The following is a 19,093-nucleotide window of genomic DNA, read 5'->3' as shown; positions in this document are numbered from 1 at the left end:
TTTGGGTGAAACTGAAAAACAAAACCGACAATATATATGATCCTATAAAAAAAAAAAATTAATCTGACCGATGAACAATGGAATGAAGAGGGGAAGGTAATACTTTTTTATAACAAATACTAGTATGCTTATTTTTATATCAAATACTAATATTTATAGTAATTGTAAACAATTGAACAAGGTCGTGTTATCATTGAAAACTAAACCACTGTTGTTCCCTGATCTTTGCACCCAACTATTTGAAGGTTTGACCTCAACTGGCTTTCAAAGTTGGGGGACATCTTCTACACTCCCTCGTCATGTATAAGAGTTTAATGCCCATGATTTTGATGATGCTATTCCAATGGAAACCTCAACACAACACGTAGGTGCAAGTGAAGAATCTTCGGGGAGTTCAACAAATAAGGAAGTTGGTGGAAACAAAAGAGTTTGTGGGAAAAAAAAGAGATGCAAGGTCATTAGAAGTTGAGGAGGAGATTGTCAAGCTTGCAAGGTCGTTAGTGGAAAAAAATGAAAGAATTGAAAAAAAGTGAAGTAGATAAGGATGTTGATGCGTGTATGGAGAAATTGAACAAAATGGAATGGGGAGAAGAAGATGAAAGACACAAGACCGCTCTTTTGCTATTTGGTGAAAGTATCGATGTAAGGAAAGTTAGGTTACGACTTTCGCATACTAGTTGTTAGTCGTGGGTGATGAGTGCGGGTAGGAATTATGGTTACCTTTGATGATGTTTACTAGTTTTTTGTTACATGACTTTTTGTTATTTGCATGACTTTTGGATGCTATGTTTGATGACTTTTTTATGTTACTTTGGATGATGTTTACTAGTTTTTTTTATGACTTTTGTTACTTTGGATGATATGTTATTGGATATTGAATATGACTTTTGTAATTTTACTAATTTTTTTTGTTATATGACTTTTGTTACTTTGGATGATGTCACACCCCCAAACCGAGACGGCGGAAGCGTTCGGGAGCGGAGGACGTCATGTACAGTATCACAACAATTGCATTATAGTAATCAAAATAAACACAACCATTACATTGAATAAATAAGCTATTTACATATGTTCGATACATAGTTTGTGTGACAAAAAAAATGTATAACAAAGGTATAAAAGACGCGACTCTAAAGGCTCCGTCTTCTCAAAACATGCGAGTGTACCTATCTACCGGTTCCCTGAGAATACAAGTGGTTTTGAAAGTGTATCAACATTCAAGTTTGTGAGTTCATAAGAATGTTTTTGTAATGAAATGTTGTCCTATGAAAATGTTTGTATGCTTCTCAAGAAAATCAAATATTTTCTTTAGTAATGTAAAGTAGTCTTAACCCTAAGACCAAAATGTACATTCGTATGAAAACTTTGGCTACCACCAGTAATGTATAGTATTGTTATGTATGAAAACACTGGCTACCACCAGTAATGTATAGTATTGTTTTGTATGAAAACACTGGTTACCACCAGTAATGTATAGTAGTTTTATTACTTAAAATAAAACCATGTGTTTGTATTCCCTGGAATCCTCCAGCTGTAGTGTATCATAGTTCTATTAGTTAAAATAAAACTATTTGAAGAATTAAAATCCCGTAAACAAATGGTTAAGTTATACTAGTGTGAGTTTGGTATAACCATGCTTGATGTGACCTATCGACCTCTACAACGTTCTTCAAGCATCGGAATGGTATGACATTTGTCACCCTAGGCCTGCCAACGTAACTGTACCTAATAGTTCAGGTGTGGGATTGTTAGTCCCGTATAGATCTATACACAAATCTCACGCTCCCCCTCCAGGAGACTCTAGTTATACTGTATACGATTCAGTTTCGTACCCTGGTAGATACAATTGAAGTAGTGTCTCACAACCCTGTATTAACTAGTTTGCGTGTAGTGTTGTAGTGTTCTCTCGTACTGGAAACTGTATGTATAACCTTGTAGTGTAAAATCATTATACTTAAATAATTATTTAGTATTGTACTCTTGTATTCGGAAAATATTCTGTATACCATAAATTATATCTACCATAGTTTATATGTTTGTTTTTGTGTAATGTTCTTGAAATTGTAAAACAGTGTAATGTATCCCAAACTATACCTATTATAGTTTGTGTTTATGTTCTCTTTTCATGCATTGAATTCTGTAAAAGTACTGAAAGCTTTGCAATTGTGGTTGTATGTTGAAAACTACCCTTATGCTCAGCATGTTACAAAAGGGATAAAAATGTATAATATTTTTCTAAAATGTAGTGTTTTCTTGGTTTGTATCAATTGCAGAAAGTTTTAAAACCTGTTAGAATTGTTTGTATATAAACACAAAAATCCTTTTGTTTTACTTATATCCCCCCTGAAAACATTAAAAACAGTGAAAATATAGGGTTATGAACTCATAGTTGTTTATGTGTATGTCCTGGACAGTGAGATTGGAAAGGTGACCCTTAAGTTGATGTATGCAGAATTAACGGTATCCTAATGATAAGTAAACACATAATTGTATTTAAATCAGCAAAACCATTAAATAAAGTGTTAGAAAACAGTTGTTTTTTGTGTTAGGAATAGTTACCGAGAATTGTTTGGAGTGAATGGGAGGGTTTACGGTCAAGGCTCAATCTGAAAACCAGATTCTCTGTTCAGAGGAGTTTTCGGTCGGAACAGGTTCTCGGCCGAACACAGGTTCTCAGCCGAAATCAGGTTTTCGGTTCTGCTGTTGTTTTCGGCCACTTGAAGATACGGAGATTGTTCTTGGTGGAAAATATGAAGATTTGAAGGTTTCCACTTGAATGTATGAATGTTCTTGGATGATCATTGGGAGCAAAATGAGAGAGTTTTCGGGTGGAATGGGTGAGAAATGATGAATTTTTGGATGAAAATCCTTTATACTGGTTGGGTTTTCGGCCCGAGATGGGTTCTCGGCCGATATATGTTTTCGGTCAGAGGGTTTTCGGCCAAAAACAGTGTGTTGAACGAGTTTTGTTGTTTTCGAGGAGAAATCTTGGTTTTTCGAGTGTTTTTGGTTCCAAAGAATTTATATAAACTTTATTTATATAATTTATTTATTTTCTAACCCTTACGAACTTAAAGGAATAAATAAAACTCAAATTCTATTTATCGGGTTTGACTTTTATTGATTGGGAAAGTATCGGATTGTTACGTTATCCCCCCGTTAGAGGGAATTTCATCCTGAAGTTCTTTCTATAGAGTACAATCATGGACTAGGAAAGAGATGCAGGTACTTCTATTACATCTAGTCTTATCGCTCCCAAGTGAATTCAAGTCCCCACTTGGCATTCTAGCGAATCTTCACTATCGGTATACGACTTTGTTTCATTCGTTTGACTTCCCTATCCATGATTTTCGATTGGTTCTTCCACGAAGTTAAGACTCTCGTTTATCTCGATTTCATCAAGTGGAATCACAAGAGTTCCGTCAAATTGACACTTCTTAAAATTTGACATGTGGAAGATGGGATGTATGTTCCTAAGCTCTTGAGGTAAACATAGTTTGTAAGCTACGGAGCCGATCCTAGAGAGGATCTCAAATGGCCCAAAGTATCTTGGATTTGGCTTTCCATACTTTCTTAAGTGTATCATGCCTTTCCAGGGTGAGACCTTCAACATAACGCGGTCACTAACCTGGAATTCGAAGGGTTTTCATCTTCTGTCGGCATAGCTCTTTTGTTTATCTCTAGAGGCTTTCAACCGTTCTCGGAATTGTATGATCTTTTCTGTGGTTTCTCGAATGATTTTCGGGCCAGTGAGAGTGCTATCAGGGACTTGTCCCTTAGTCAGTTATGTGTCACCCACTTCAGCCCAACACAGAGGGGATCTGCACTTTTGACCATAGATGACTTCAAATGGAGCAACCTTGATACTAGTGTGATAGTTGTTATATGAAAACTCAACCAAGGGAAAATAGGCATCCCATGACTTGCCAATGTCGATAATGCATGCTCTCAGCATGTCTTCTAGCGTTTGAATGGTTCTATCACTCTGCCCATCGGTTTGTGGATGGTAAGTTGTACTCATGTCCATCTTAGTTCCAAGATCCTTCTGAAGTGACTGCCAGAATCGTGAGGTGAATCTACTATTTATATCCGAGATAATGGATATGGTCACACCATGCAGTCGTACTATCTCTTGGATGTAGGTTCTAGTTAGTTTCTCCATTTTGTATGTTTCTTTGATTGGCAGAAAGTGGGCGGACTTGGTCGGTCTGTCAACGATTACCAAAATAGTGTCGTGACCACTCAGGGTCTTGGGCAATTTGGTGATGAAGTTCATCGTAATTTTTTCGCACTTCCACTCAGGTATATCTGGCTATTGAAGTAAACCTGAGGTCTTTTGATATTCTACCTTCACTTTGGCGCAAGTTAGGCACTTGCCCACATAGGTAGCAATCTCAGCTTTCATGTTTGGCCACCAATAGAGTTTCTTGAGATCCACATACATCTTGTATGAACCTGGGTGAACGGCGTATCGAGTTTTTGTGGGCTTCATTCATGAAAACTTCCCTGTAACCACCAAACTTTAGGGTCCAGATCCGGTTCATGAAATAACGAACTTTGTCTCCCTTGATCTCAAAGTTATTCTCCATTCCTCGTAGGGTTTCACCTGCCACATTTTCGGGTTTCAAGGCTTCCAGCTGAGCCTATTTGATTTGAATGGACAGATGGGAATGGATTGTCATGGTTAGTGCCTTCACTCTACAACCTGAGTACTTTTTTGGGTAACGACATCCGCTACTACATTGGATTTGTCGGGATGATAGCGTATCTCACATTGGTAATCATTGAGTATCTCTACCCATCGTCGTTGTCTCATGTTAAGCTCTTTTTGATCAAATATGTGTTGAAGGCTTTTGTGGTCAGTGAAGACGGTGCACTTGGTACAATAGAGGTAATGTCTCCAGATTTTTAGTGTGAAGACCATTGCTCCCAGCTCTAGATCATGAGTTGTGTAGTTGAATTCATGTGCCTTAAGCTATCTCGAGGCATAAGCAATAACTTTTCCCCGCTGCATAAGCACACATCCTAGCCCCTGAATGGATGCATCGGAGTATACAATGAAGTTCTCTGTCCCTTCTAAAATAGATAAGATAGGTGCACTGCACAGGGCCTGTTTCAGGTTTGGAATGCAGTGTCTTGTTTTTCTCCCCAACTAAAAGTCACATCCTTCTGAGTCAGGGTGGTAAGCAATTTAGCAATTCTCGAAAAGTTTTGTAAAGAGACCCAATCCATTATGTCCTCCATTTTGGTTGTTTTTTCGAACTATCGGTGCGTTGTCTTGACCAATTATCCCACTAAAGTTCTATCCTTCAGACTGCCCTTCGTTTAATTCCGTCTGTTCAACAGGCATAGAAAGTTCTTCACGATTTTGCTGAAGTAAACATCTAGTTTCATCCATTTGAAGATCCAACACCGTCTGAATCATCAACTGTACCACAACCATTGTTATTGGCTCAGGTGTTGCTGCTACTATAGGTACTCGCTCAATCACTGGTGGTTGATTCCTGTTTTCATCAACATTTCCAACTCTACTCCTTGTTCTCACCATTTTTGATCTATACACCGAATAAGGTGAAATTAGATCCTCATTCACTATAGATATCCAAATCATCCTTATTACTCCAAACGATTACATGCTAGTCTAATATCGTATACATACACGTAGAATCCTACACACATAAGGTTTCCAGATCCGATCGACAACAGACTATAGATCCGAGCAAATAATATCATATATGGCAAACATATAACATTTAGCACATAAAAGCATTTTAGGCAACTTTCCTAAAATAAACTAGTACAATTTCACTTAGCATTCTAAGTTTAAGTCTAGAAACCCTACAAATTCCTAGTTCGCTTAAACTAATGCTCTGATACCAACTGTGACATCCCCAAAATCACGGCCAGAAAAGACCGGTTTAATTTATGCTTTTAAAATAATTTTAGGGTAATCCTTTGATTAAAACAGTTGTGGAATTTGTTCCCAAAACGAAATATGATAAAGATAAGATTTACCAAAGCATTTATTAAAGAAATGTATTTTTCATTATATTACAATACATTGGGTGTCATGTTCCGATAAACATACCAAAAGCATAAACATTTCAATACATACCTTACAACAATTATTTACAACAACATGTCTATAATCCAAAATATCCTGACAAATCATCCAACTTATGCTCTGGCGTCACTACCTGTAATACAAAGAAACTGAGTGAGTCAGGCTTGGGAGCCTGGTGAGCATATAGGGTTTTCAACCCACAATAAATAATTATATTTAATTTCATCAACCAAAAATAACCCAATCACCCATTACCGTTATTCTCACTTTACATACCTAAGACAACTAACACAAGGGACCTAGTCTTAGAATATTTCATCGGGGCGCCAACACATGCATTTGGGGGTTTCCCAGCAATATATGTCAAATAAGGCAACCATGAGGGGGATGGAGTACAACGAATGAACACCCAAGTTCATTAACACATACAGGTGGCGAACTTGCTAGCGTTCCACATGATTGTCTAGAAAAGTCTGTGGTTGTCATCAAAACTCCGCTAGATGACTGAATCAAAAACAACATCGAGGCCTCTCATCTGTTTATCACACATCAACTATCTACCCATGTTCTACCCAACATATTTAGTAGATAAAAGTATATATTTTTATACATAGTTTAAAACTGATGAGTTTTGGTCATAAGACATCCTATGTGCTCATACAAACCCTAATGCTTGGATCTAGGTTTCTCTATTGTACATGCTTTGAATCCAAGACTATAAACACTAATTCTAGCATATGGAAATCGATATTAACATATAATTAGGTTTAAGATGTTACCTTGATTGTTATGTAGCAATAACAATCCCAATTCCACCTTGAATTGACTTTGGAAGGCTTAGAGTCACAAGTGTCACTCCTCTAATGGTTCACAAACACCATAAGCAAGAGGATGAAGAGGAGAGAGGTTGGAGGCTACCAAAAACGTGTAGAAACCCTAGCAAAAAGCTTCACCACCTTTTTGAGCCTTTAAGGGTCTATATATAGTGAGGCTATTAGGGTTATCTAACAAGGAAACCCTAATTTGGATGCTTAAGCCCTAAGCAACCCATAGACTCCTTTAATTAAGCCCATGGACGATTTCCTTATGGGTTTCCCATTAGAATTCGTCCATCCCTTAATATAAGGCAATCCATGGCCCAAATTGCAATTATCTTATAATTACAATTTCAATCCCTTAAGTTTAATTAATCTCTTTTAGTCACAAAACTAATTACTAATTAATTCTTGACTAATATTAATTAAACAATATGATTTCTCCTTTAATATATTATTCCCATAATATATTAATAAATCATATTTAATCCTTTCTCTCCATAATTCATCCTATCAAGTTGCTTTGGTGAAGGCAACCCAAAATGACCATGCACCATCGGGTCAAGTACATACCAAAATAGTTATGGACTTAGATACTAATCCAACAGTCTCCCACTTGGATAAGTCTAATAACTATTTTGCGTATGACTTCAGATCCTGATCTGCAATCGTAGCTTTCCAAAGCCGCTGTCAACTCTGGTCCTATCAGATACGCGTGTCCTTAGATAAGGGATCATATATTCCTCCATTCTAGATATCGTAAGACATGATTTCTAATCATTCTCTTTGTACTATTTCTCGATTTCTGATTTATGACGACATACTAATTGAACAAATCAAATTAGCCCTAGCCCGGCCGAGCATTTACGCTTGTCATCACTAAACCATCAAGGGGCCCAAAGATATCGCTTTTATCCTACTTTGGATAAAAGGAACGGATAAACTTTGATACAATGCTCGCTTGCACTTACTCACCAAATTACACACAACAATATGTTTTATAACACCAAGTTACTAGTGCGTTTACATATTATCAATGTGTAACCGATTCGCAAGATACAACTCACACATCTCGGTTTCAAGAATATAAGATGTTATCGTCTCACTAATCACTCGTGATACAATTCATGGAGTGATCCAAGTGAGCGTGGGTTTAATCCAATGCTCAAATCATATTCGTAAGCACTCATGAACGTTGCAACAAACATTTGCTTATGTCTAATACTTTTCTAGACAATCCACACACCAATTCATGACAGTCTTCATTCATATCTACTTCCAACATATGAACGACTGTGGCCCGTTCGAATAATTCGATTATTCTTAATAAACTCAATTATTCTGGAAGTCAAAACATGCAAGGTGAAACACAAGAATAATATTAATCCCATATGGCCTCAAACCTTTGAGTATAAATGAAACTCCTTTTATTTATCACCATACCGATTACTCATTATTTGTCGTTTCGGGTAATCAACTTCTTACTTGAATTATTACACTTGTCCCATGCTCCTAGCATGCACACAATTTTTACCTATGGTTCTTACTTTGCGAAATAGACCAAATTGAATACATTTCCAATCATTCTCATTTCACAACTCCAAATCCTTTTTCATAAGTGTATGAATATCAAATTCTCGCTACTTATAGAATATGCCAGATTCTAATACTTTATGCAACGATCCTTTCGTAATGTCACTGCATCAAAGTCACAAAGACTATTGCCAATGATATTACAAAGTACTCTAACGGAGATCGTTACAAGACAATTCCTTAGATATGATGTCTCTCACTCAAAGTACATTTCTTTGAACATCCTTTTGCATAAAAGTTTCTAATCTAGTCATAGATTTTCAATATTACTTCCTAATATGGACACGCTTCCATATTTTCCATATGACAACTTATTCTTAATAGAATCTTTTCTATTCATAATAAGGTCGATATGGTCCATTCAATACCATGCTTCCAACTACTCACAAGCAACCAATCCTCGTCGAACTTTGGATTGTCCTTTGATGGTTGTTTAATTATTTTAGTCAAAACCAATTCTAGTCCCTTTTTCCCTCTAAATGCGCTAGACATTTGGAAAATTTTAGAATGGTCAAACATTAAAGCATTTGCAATCGATCCTATACCCGAAGCGTATTAGACACGATGCATAATGTTTTATTTGCTATGTTCTCAAAATTCGAATTGTGAAGAGGAATGTTGTAATCATAATCAAAATTTTAAAAACACACCATGTACCTTTGACTAAATTTATTAACATTCCACAACCTAAGCCTTTAGATTTGAAATGAAGCATAATATTCTCTCCCTTAATTATAGCAAAACAATTATTCCATCCTTACGACTTTGCAAAGAATGACTCTTGTTTTCTATAATTAATATTGCCAACTTGCAATACTTTCCATAATAATCATACAATCATAACTTTTATGATCCCACTAGCTTCGACATGTATTCATAAACATCTTAACTTCCAGAAAAACAATACCTATTGAATTTCTTAAGTCCATGTTTCTAATACTTAATGCTTTGATAATCTTTTATCAAGGCCTCTTAAGCTTATACATCTTTGCCTTAGATAGTTCATATGTGTGTCTAAACATTTAAGACTAATTGCCAAACCTCACAATTCAAATTATGGAAAGGGATACCGTAACCATAATCGAATTCGAGAATGCAATTTTACAATCACTATCTTAAAATCTTTCTTAGTGAAAGCATTTCCTCACAATCATTTTCATGAAGGAGGAAATCTTATGACACTTAGATTTAAAGCGGTGTATTTGTTCCTATCCATGTGAATTTGTTAAAACCAAAGTTTACAACAAATTCAAACTCATATGGATCGAACTTTCTTAATCTTGATTTCTTGCCTCATGGTAGCACAGCTGTCCACCACGTCTTCAAAGAAGTTAAGCATCTCACCTTTTTCTTATCAATGTACCTTTCATTGATCAAGGTGCTTTGCTTTTTATGCGTTCAAAATGAGAACTCATAGAACTCGCATGCATAATTAACTCAATTTGAATGGCATAGAAACAAAATAACATCAACACGATGGGTCGTGAACCTCAACTCGTGTGCTAGTGATGATTGATAAGGTTTATTTGATTTGTTCTTGAAACCTTTCAAGACCATTAAGACTCCCACTGACTCCTTGACATATAAGATTCTTTTGTCAATAAACATTTATTGACAAACAAATTTTCAAGAGTTGGTGTAGCTTGTATCAAAACACTTCATAAATTGGTCCTAGTTGGACTTTGTCTTATCCAAGACATCACAACTTTCCACATTTGATGAATGTTATAAACCTTTAATACTTTTCACTCATTGTCACAATCTTAACTTTAAGACTTGTTATTGGAACGAAGTATGATAGACTTCTTGATTTAACCATTTCTTCAATCCTTGATTCCTCTTCTTAAACATACAATTGTACTAAGACTCACTTAGAGGATCAATTGAGATATGGTTCTTAATCATTAAGACCCATTATAAAGCATAAAAGCTACTCTCCCTTCTTCTTAGAATGGAGAAACTTTTATCTTTCTGCCCACTTGATTCTTCTTATTCGTTCTACTATTGATCTAAACCCTTTAATCAATTCAGAATTACACTTAATCATGTAAGTATAATCATATTTACTAAGCCTTTAGTAAATCATGACGAATATCTTTGTTACTCTTATGGCGAACTTGATCAACACATAACTTTGTGTACTCAATCTCCTAGTCCTTCACTTGACACTTTGTCAACGAATTTGTCTAATTTCCAAATATGAAATTTCTCATTCATTATGCAACCAAGTTGCGTGATTCCAAATTTCAATCCAATTGAAATTTGGGCGATGAGAAACTCTCCCTATTTGGTAAATTCTCGACATTTCCATAAATAACATAACTAAGAATCATATACATTCGTTGTAGAAATATGCAAACATCAATTTTCATAACGATTTGATTGCAAGGAAGTAAACAAATAAATAAATAAGTCAAACAAAATTTATTTTATTTATAAAAGCAACGGAAAAACATTTGTCCTTACAATGCAAAATCTATTGAAAACTATGTAAAAGGAAAATTTCTAACAACTCTATCATAACTATCTAAGCTCAAAATCCAATCTTCAAGTCCATGCGATCGAGATCCATCTCTTGTGATTAGATTCAACTTGCTCTCTTATCAAGCTTCCTTTCTTTTCACCGATCCTGCAAAACATTTAAATGCAATCTTATCACATCATGTATTAAGAATCAATGAATAGGAACTTAATGGAGTTAGATAGTGGATTCTTACCTAAAGCTTAGTCATACTTTTGACTCTCCCATCTCTTAGATCTCTTAGGTAATTAGGGCAACTTCGTCTTCAATGCCCCTTCTCCTGGCAATAAAAACAAATTGACTCTTTTGGAACAACACATTAAACTACTTCAGACATTGCCTTTCTCTTATGATCAAACTTTTCGATCATTATATGTCTTTCATTGCCATTGTCTATATCCATAGAGGTCTTGAAGGCAGATTCACCAATCAACTTTGCTTTTCTATTGCGCCAAACCATTGCTGATTCAGCAGCAATAAGCATATAGGTGAGATCAATAAGGGTCACGTCGTGGTTCATCATATAGTACTCTCTTACGAACTCACTATACGAGTTAGGAAGTGACTGAAGAACCCAATCAACAGCCATCTCTTCACCGACAACGGATCCCATCATTCTTAACCTATCAATGTGTGACTTCATCCCTAAGACGTGTGCACACACCGACTTTCCTTCTTTATGTTTACTTGCCAAAAGGGCTTGAGTGATATTGAACCTTTCAATTTTACAATCTTGTGGGTTAGGGAGAATAATTGGAGGAGGAGGAGGAAGTGAAGCATGATTTCTTGTTCCTCGATCGAATCGTGGGATATCATCTTCATGTGGAATGCTTGTTCCACGAGATTCGGGAAGACCATAGTTGTCGAACTTTGACATCTACAAAACGGAAGAAACAAATTCAAGTTAGTTGATTGATTGAGTCCTTGATAAATCACCCAAATGAAATTCCAAGGCTAGGACCCAACACAATATTCCACAACTCGGGAGAGGGATGCTGTAACCCTAATTGCAGAGTATTTGAAGGTAAGTGCATGACGATTCACTAATTTCCACCACAAAGAACGAAAAATAAATTTAAGTTTTAAATATATGAAAACTCCTAGATCCTTTGAGATTCATTGAACATTTAAATGGCATGTTTAAATCTCGATATGCTCCTCTTGTTTGTGACTGGGATGCCGAGGATCACAAAGCGGGTGTGAATAACCATGCAAACTACATGGTGCCCTCACATGTTACAGTCACCTATTCGATGTGCCGGTAAACCACACACGCTCCACCGAACTATGACAAACATTGAGTCACCCTTTGCTACCTTCACTTAGAACCATTTAGTGTGCCGGTAAACCACACACGCTCCACTAACGTCTTCGCAAGGGCACAAAGTGTAATTTATTGAATTGCATCAATTCACTTTTGCCTAAGTAACTAAGATTAGGAATTTGAAAAACATTTAGTTACTTTTGTACTTCATTATACTTATAATGGAAGGTTTCGTCATATCCTACCCGTTCGGCTAACGACCCTCCACTTGTCAAGAGTGCGGTGGGTAAGAGTGGATACCCATTCAATCGCCATATTATAGGCAATTTCCTTAAACACCCCTTATAGACCAGCTTCGTGAATGAGACCTACTAATGGTAAGACTGACTTTTACTCATACATATATATAATGTTAGACTTTTAATGTTATATATAGTATAGGGTGTATTTTATACTTTTAAAATACTATGTGGTTAACTTTAACAATTACACTTTTAATTCAATTAAATTGTAAACCAAAACTTTATGGATTTATTAAACCTCTTTTAATTATACTCCTTAATTAATTAATAAAACCATAATGGTGTGATTTGAACTTTTCAAAACATTACTAGGGTTTTACAATTTAACATTCCTAATTAACTTTTAATCAACTTTTAAATTCCAAAACTTTAGGGCAAGTTTTGAAACATTTCAAAACATTAGGGTTTAGAATTTAAATATACATAAAAAAATTAAATTCCAAAACTTGAGGGCAAGTTTTGAAACCTTTTTCAAAACATTAGGGTTTTAACTATTTAAATTTCAAAACAACAAAACTTTTGGGTTAAAATTTAAACTATAAAACCTAAAGGGGAAAATATGAAACTTTTCATAACAACAAGGATCAAATAACAAATAATTTTAAATTAACATTTAATCACATAATTATCCATATTTGATTTATTTAATGATTTCTTGCAAAACAATTTATCAATTTACTCAAAATAATTAATCAATTATCTTATAAGGAAACAATTATCTTATTAATTGATAAATATCTTCATTTAGATAAAAAAAATATAGTCAAATATATCATATAATCGGATTAATATTGATATAACATGATAAGGTAACTATCCTAATGCAAAAACAGCAAGAAATCCAAAAAACAAATTTTTCAGATATGTAATGCATCAATACAATTGAAACCAAGCTAGGCTCTGATACCACTGATGGGTTTTGGTCATAAGACATCCTATGTGTTCATACAAACCCTAATGCTTGGATCTAGGTTTCTCTATTGTACATGCTTTGAATCCAAGACTATAAACACTAATTCTAGCATATGGAAATTGATATTAACATATAATTAGGTTTAAGATGTTACCTTGATTGTTATGTAGCAATAACAATCCCAATTCCACCTTGAATTGACTTTGGAAGGCTTAGAGTCACAAGTGTCACTCCTCTAATGGTTCACAAACATCATAAGCAAGAGGATGAAGAGGAGAGAGGTTGGAGGCTACCAAAAACGTGTAGAAACCCTAGCAAAAAGCTTCACCACCTTTTTGAGCCTTTAAGGGTCTATATATAGTGAGGCTATTAGGGTTATCTAACAAGGAAATCCTAATTTGGATGCTTAAGCCCTAAGCAACCCATAGACTCCTTTAATTAAGCCCATGGACGATTTCTTTATGGGTTTCCCATTAGAATTCGTCCATCCCTTAATATAAGGCAATCCATGGCCCAAATTGCAATTATCTTATAATTACAATTTCAATCCCTTAAGTTTAATTAATCTCTTTTAGTCGTAAAACTAATTACTAATTAATTCTTGACTAATATTAACTAAACAATATGATTTCTCCTTTAATATATTATTCCCATAATATATTAATAAATCATATTTAATCCTTTCTCTCCATAATTCATCCTATCAAGTTGCTTTGGTGAAGGCAACCCAAAAGGACCATGCACCATCGGGTCAAGTACATACCAAAATAGTTATGGACTTAGAGACTAATCCAACAAAAACCTGTATAACATTCTCATTCAATACATATTCCAAACAACATATGAGACACATACATATAACACGTATTTCATAGAGAATAAATCATATCTATGAGATAAACGAAAGTGAATATACATTCACACATATAACAACAAAATATACACATAACACGTATTTCGTATAAAATACTTCATAATTATGCGTTAGAAGAAGGTAACTACACACTCACTTGATCAGAAGATGATCGGACAACACTACGGCTTGTAGAAGTAGTATTTTTCGGCAGATCTGGAAGATCTTCACAAAAACCGGGCTCCTCGCGGGCAGAGCTTCGGCTTGGGAATTTTACTTCTTGGGATATTCGGGGATTCGGGACTTGCTGCGGGTCTCGGGAATGACACCGGGGCTTCGGGATATTTCTTGCACGTAAATCGAGGTAAAATGGGATAGAGAAGAGAAAAGGAGAAAAATGGTCGGCTGCCCTCGCATCCTTTATATAGGGGCAGAAGCCTCGCATTATGCTGGGCGTAATGCTTAGTACGCGGAGCGTACGCTTCGAAAATCGTCACTACTTACGTACTTTGGAGCACTCGAGTACGAGCCGGGTCATGCTTCGCTCTACGCTGGGCGTAGTTCGGATAGGATCAGTAACTCCTTCGGATATTATCCGAAATTCTTAATTAAAAATATATTTTAATTATATATAAAACTTCCGAAATTCATATCTTCCTCATACGAACTCCGTTTTTAACGTTCTTTATATTCACGCCTAGGTGAGACTACTCTCTAAAACTTTCGTTTAGACTCCATCGACTAATTTTGACTTGATTTCTATTATTTATTTTTAGTAGGCCGGGACATAAAAACTTCGTTATAAAATCATAACTTCTTCACCTGACGTTCGTTTTCGCCTGTCTTTTTATCGTTTCACTACTATTAACGAGATCTTCAATTCTCATTTAGATTCTTTCGGCTAAAAAGCGCTCGGTCTCAAATCGAGTATTCCGGCTGCATATTGCTAAGTCGAAACTTCGGAAAATCATAACTTCCTCATACGAAGTCAGATTTGGGCGTTCTTTTTATGCATTCTATCGGTTTAGCGAACATTACGACTTTCGTTTAGATCAATAAGGCTATATATCTCTCTAACGTAAATTTCACTTTTTACGTCATTCAACGTTGCCGGTTCTGTCGCGAAACTTCGACATGTCATAACTTCTTCGTTATAACTCGGATTTCGGCATTCTTTATATCTCCGAAATCCTTGTTTCAACCACTATATCTTCATGCAAAGATATAGGGCTTATCTCACACTTTAATTTTGACGCTTATTTTATTCTTAATTCATTAAATTTTAATAATTAAGAAAATAAACACATAATTCAGATAATACTCAAATATTTCATCATTAATACTTCAAAAAGAGTTACAATGGTTAACCTAGACAATTACATCAACAATAATGCATAGCCTGGAAACGCGAGTGTTACACACACACACACACTCTTTCTCTCTTTCTCTCTCTCTCTCTCTCTCTCTCTCTCGCCCCAGATATCATTGATGGGTTTTGGCCATATGAACATTCCTATGTGCACATGCAAACCCTAATGCTTGGATCTAGGTTACTCTAATTAAACATGCATTGAATCCAAGACTTTTAATGACTAATAAGGTATAAGAACAATACAAAATCAGAGTTAGAAGCTTACCTTGAAACACTTGTTCGATCTTCTTGTTCTTGGAGCTCTAGAGTCACAAATGTCACTCCTCTAATGGCTTACAAACACCAACTAGCAAGGAGGATGATTTAGGAGAGAGGTGAGGGAAGAAATCGGCCAGGGTTTCTTTGCTTTAGAAGAGATGCTGATTTCCCATGCCCTAAGGGTCTATTTATACTTGTAAGGCTCCTAGGGTTTCACCCTTAAACCCTAATTGGATAACTTAAACCCTAAGCAATCATAATCCTTACCAAAGATAAGCCTTGGACGAATTTGAGGCTATCCCAAGCCCTAGAATTCGTCCACCCTCTTATCCTTAAAGGATATATAGCCCAAAGTGTAACTATCAAAAAATTGACAGTTTATACCCTCTTATTTAATTAATCTCTTTAAGTCACCAAATTAATACTAATTAATCTATGACTTATATTAATCAAATAACAATATTATTATTTCTTATATCATTCTCATAATATATTAATAATATCTATTCTCTCATAATAAATCATCCTGTCAAGTTGCTATGGTGAACGCAACCCAAAAGGACCATTCTATGGAATAATTAGTCTAGCATTTGGTTTCTCGATCTCCGATTTATTTGACATAGAACTTAATCGAACACATCAATTCAGTTCTGATCGGGCCCGGCACATAAGTCAAATCAAATCATCGAGTGGCCGAGATATCGCTTTTATCCTCTTAGGATAAAAGTTACAGATAAACTTCGACTTATATGCATTTACTTATTCATTAATCAACTATACACAACAATGCGTTTTATAACACCGAGTTACTGATGCGTTTTCGCATTATCAATGTACAATCAATTAACAAATAACAAACCATATATCTAGGTTTTAAGACTATATGATATTATCGTCTTGCGATCACCTTTTTTATTACATTCCATAAGGTGATTCCAGCCAGCGCGGGTTTGTTCCAATGCTCAAAACTAGTTCATAAGCACTCATGAATGTTGCAGCAATCTTTTGCTATGTCTAATACCATTTAGACAATCTACACACCAATTCATGACAATCTTCATTCATATCTACTTCCGACATATGAACGATTGTGGACAATTTGAATAGTTCGATTATTCTTAATAAACTCAATTATTCTGGAAGTCAAAACATACAAAGTGAAACAATAGTTAAACAATTAACATAAGATAGTAACATTACTTATAAATAAAACCCCTTTATTTAATCATCAAATTTTAATTACATTTATCTATTACACGTTTCTAATACTATCTAATCTATGCTAATATCATCCTTCAGCCCAATACTCCTAGCATGTTGCAAGTGTTTAACCCTACTCAGTCCCTTCGTAAGCGGATCTGTTGGGTTATCTTCTGATGATATCCTCTTCACTACGAGTTGTCCTTCTTCTACACGATGTCTGATGAAGTGATATTTTCTGTCGATATGCTGAGATCTACCATGATCCCTCGGTTCCTTGGTCAAGGCAACCGCTACTTCATTATCACAGAAAATCTCCATGGGCTCCTTTATGGTAGGTACAACTCCAAGGTCACCGATGAAGTTCTTCAACCATATTGCCTCCTTCGACGCTTCGCTCACTGCAATGTAGTCTGATTCGCACATTGAATCAGCTACGGTTTCCTGCTTGGAACTTTTCCAAGTTACCGCTCCTCCATTTAGGGTAAAGACCCAGCCCGAATGCGAACGGTAGTTGTCCCTGTCGGTTTGAAAGTTGGCATCACTATACCCTCTCACCTTTAAGTCATCACTCCCTCCGAGGACTAAAAACCATTCCTTCGTCCTCCGAAGGTACTTAAGGATATTCTTGACTGCAATACAATGGTCTCTGCCAGGATTCCCTTGATATCTACTAATCATGCTCAAAGCAAAGGCTACATCAGGGCGAGTACAAGTCATAGCGTACATGATTGAGCCAACTGCAGAAGCGTATGGAACTCGACTCATTTCAGCTATCTCAGCTTTGATACTCGGACTTTGAGTCTTACTCAACTTGGCATTACTTTGTATCGATAATTCTCCCTTCTTTGAGTTTTCCATACTAAAACGTTTTAGTACCTTCTCTAAGTAAGTGTTCTGACTAAGTCATATCAATCTCTTACTTCTTTCTCTTACTATCCTTATTCCCAAAATATATGAAGCCTCTCCAAGGTCCTTCATAGTGAAGCACTTCCCGAGCCAGGACTTAACTTCCTACAGAGTCGGGACGTCATTTCCTATGAGTAATATGTCATCGACATATAGAACGAGGAAGCTTACTATACTCCCACTGGATTTGACATATACACACGATTCATCTTCGCTTCGTACAAATCCAAACTCTTTGACTTTCTCATCAAAGCAAAAATTCCATCTGCGAGACGCTTGCTTAAGTCCATAAATGGACTTCTCAAGCTTACACACTCTATTCGGATGCTTTGGATCCACAAACCCCTCTGGTTGAGCCATGTAAACATCCTCAGCCAACTTCCCGTTAAGGAAAGCGGTCTTGACATCCATTTGCCAAATCTTATAATCATGAAATGCGGAAATTGCTAGCATCACTCTAATAGACTTTATCTTCGCAACTGGTGAGAAGGCCTCATCATAGTCAAATCCGGGAGTTTGAGTAAATCCCTTCGCAACCAATCGCGCCTTATATGTGTGCACGTTTCCATCCACATCAGTCTTCTTCTTGAAGATCCATTTGCACCCAACCGTCTTACGTCCGGGTACATTATCAACCAAATTCCAAACTTGGTTATTATACATGGATTGGATCTCGCTATCCATTGCCTATTTCCATTTTGCAGACTCCGTGCCTGCCATGGCTTCCTTATAGCTATTAGGTTCATCAAGGTTTATTAGTGTACTATCACTAATATACGTGTCCTCTTCGGTAGTAATATGAAAACCATACAACTAGGGTTGAACTCTAACTCTTTCGGAATGTCTAAGAGGTAACGATACGTCAATCAGTTCAACCGGAGTTTCCTCCTCGGGTTGAGTGCCAGCGGTAGAGGTTCCTTCATCTATCGACTCTTGAATCTCTTCAAGCTCGATTTATCTCCCACTGTCTCCTTGGCCTATGAGTTCTCGCTCTCGGAAAACTCCTCTCCTCGCAACAAAGACAACATT

The sequence above is a fragment of the Lactuca saligna genome, chromosome 5 (assembly GCF_052625555.1).
Source record: "Lactuca saligna cultivar CGN05327 chromosome 5, ASM5262555v1, whole genome shotgun sequence".
NCBI classification, from domain to species: Eukaryota; Viridiplantae; Streptophyta; class Magnoliopsida; order Asterales; family Asteraceae; genus Lactuca; species Lactuca saligna.
The sequence above is the reverse complement of the archived record's forward strand: the minus strand, read 5'-3'. Positions refer to the sequence as shown.